The following is a 2,753-nucleotide window of genomic DNA, read 5'->3' on the forward strand; positions in this document are numbered from 1 at the left end:
AAAATAAATTGAGTGATGAGTTCTCTGACTCCACATCTTCCCTCAATTTCTGAGATTCTCAGGGCTGGTCCCTATAGCAGAATGAGTGTATATGCACTAGGCTTTGATGCAATTTAATAGTGATGTTGAATTTCTGACACATGCTCTAATGAGCCCACTTTTTAAAATAGATTCAGGGGTTCTGAACTCAGATCATCAAGTTATAATCTCCCCAGCCTATGACTTTAATTATTGTTTATAGATATTTCTACTTGTTAAATCTTTCCTGTGAAAATAGTATGCTTTGAAAAGGAACATTCTTTTCTAATGCTTACACTATCTCTTGAATGCATTAGGAGACGGGGAAGACATGGCCATTTTTATTAGAGAGTGTGAAAAAAAATGGGAATTTTAAAAATAAAATTTCCATTAGACTTTTTTTCCAAATACACTTTCTTAAAAAACAAATAACAAAAAACAAACAAAAAATGCACTTTCTGAGGGAATGACAAATGTCAATATTAGGAAATCCAATTATTCAAAAAATACTACACCTAGTCTGGGGGTAGATCCATTTTATTTTTGATAACATACATTAAGTGGCACTAATTACACAGTAACTGTAAGTTAACTAACATGACAACACAGAACTGTAACTCTGCCACAGCTGTGTGGACTTGGGCCTTTCTGGCTGAGCAAGTTTTCAAAAAACTAGATGCCTTCCTCAGAGCTCTGCCATTGGGATCTGTTAAGGAGGAAAACTCCGAAGTAGTGACTCACCAGAGTTCCTAGCAGCTGACAGATGAGAGGCAGGACAAGTTAGTTATAAAGTAGTTACAGTCTATTTCACAAAAGTTACCAACTGTTTCTTTCTAGAAAGAAGCAAGAAGTTAAGAAATTCTTTGACTTAGCGCCTGGTGTCAAGTGGAGTGCAGAGAGGGCTGTTAGAGCAGTGCCAGAAAGACCCTGGCTGGGCAGACAGGTTGGACATCATTAATAATCATGTTGGCTTCTAAATACTGATAGCAAGATGACTTCTGATTTGTAATCTGTAAATTACAGATAAATGACAAGGCCAGTAATCATACACTAAGATTAATAAACAGCACTACAAGATTAACCACATGAGGACTGTGCTTGCACAAGGCACACATGAGGCACCCAGAGTTTTCCTTCCCATGTCTGGCTTGCAGAGTAGCCCTCGTGGCCCTTTCAAAAACCTCTCTCACTCCATCTTTGGTCTTTGCTGGACACTCTATGTACCCCAAAGCACCAATCCTGTTTGCCGTATCTCTGCCTTCTTCAGGTTTTACTGGCTCCCGCTTCATTTTGGTTAACTCTTGTCTTGTGTGCTCATCATTCCGAAGATCCTTCTTGTGCCCAACTAGGATGATGGGCACATTGGGTCAGAAATGCTTGACTTCAGGAGTCCATTTTTCTGGGATGTTTTCTAAACTATCAAGGCTGTTGATGGAGAAACACATCAGTATAACATCAATGTCTGGATAGGAGAGAGGCCTCAAGAGATCATAATCTTCCTGTCCAGCTGTGTCCCACAAAGCCAACTCCACCTGCTTTCCATCCACTTCGATATCTGCCACAAAGTTTTGAAACACTGTGAGCACATAAACCTCTGGGAATTGGTCCTTGCTGAAGACTATGAGCATGCTTTACCACAAGCTCTATCACCAACATTTACCAGTTTCATCCTGATGGCAGCCATCACTTACAAAGGTGCTGAAAAACACACAGCTTCCATGAAAGTAGTTGTACAAAGTACCTGGAAGTTCTCAGACTCAAGGCTCAAGGCGACGACTCTAAGTTGGGCCTCTTCACGCTCAGGACACCATCTGTTAGTCTGCAAGCTCAGAGAGGACCCGCAGTTCACAAACCTATGAGAAACACTACAAATATATTAAATTTTATTATTATTATTATTATTATTTACAGGTCATCTTTAAAAACAAAAACATTAAAATAAATATTTACTTTCCTTTATATGGCTAGATTTTAATTATTCAAAACTCTTGGCACAATTAAAACACAAAATGAAATAAGGTGTAGAAATAGAGTTTTCTGTTTATGCTATGAAATATATTTCAAAAACTACTCTTAACAACAAATCTGGCCTCATCAAAAAATTTACTTTTCCTCTTCAACTTAGATTTATTTGATATTTATATTCAATTAGTACACTTACTTGTGATATATTAATCAGCTTCTAAAATTTCCATATTAATTTTAACTTTGAAAAAATCCAGCATGGCTGAGTTGAATATAAACCTTATCTGACTAACATCATGGAAAACCTTCATGGAATGCATCAGCTTTTTGCACGATCTTTGGACAGAAGGGATTAGCCAAATGGCAACATCCAGTGTTTGAAAGTGATAATGTGTTCAAACACAATTATTGAGGCATGTCAGTGGACATGTTTTAATCTCAACATTCAGAAGGATGAGGTAGGAAAAAGAATTGTGTGTTTCTGGCCAGCCTCCACTGCATACTGAGACAGCACCTCAAACCCACCTATCCTCCTGAAACACATACTTTTTGTGTAGCACTGAGCATGGTGGCTTATATGTTTATCCTAGCATTTGACAGACAGAGGCAGGTGGACATCTATGAATTTGTGGCCAGCCTGGTTTACCTGTAGTGTTCCAGATCAGCCAGTGCCATATAGTTTAAAAATCAAATGTGTACATAACTTGAAAGGATTTAGTGACAGCATTGCAGATATGGTTAGCCTTTAAACAAGAAAAATCCCAAACTGA

The 2,753-nt window shown here is 38.0% G+C and overlaps 1 pseudogene; it reads right to left on the reverse strand.

The window, feature by feature from the left end:
- Positions 1–1,312: 1,312 nt before the first annotated feature.
- On the reverse strand, positions 1,313–1,702 carry LOC118593210 (annotated as a pseudogene).
- Between the last annotated feature and the right edge of the window lie 1,051 nt (positions 1,703–2,753).

The sequence above is a fragment of the Onychomys torridus genome, chromosome 11 (assembly GCF_903995425.1).
Source record: "Onychomys torridus chromosome 11, mOncTor1.1, whole genome shotgun sequence".
Classification (NCBI taxonomy): domain Eukaryota; kingdom Metazoa; phylum Chordata; class Mammalia; order Rodentia; family Cricetidae; genus Onychomys; species Onychomys torridus.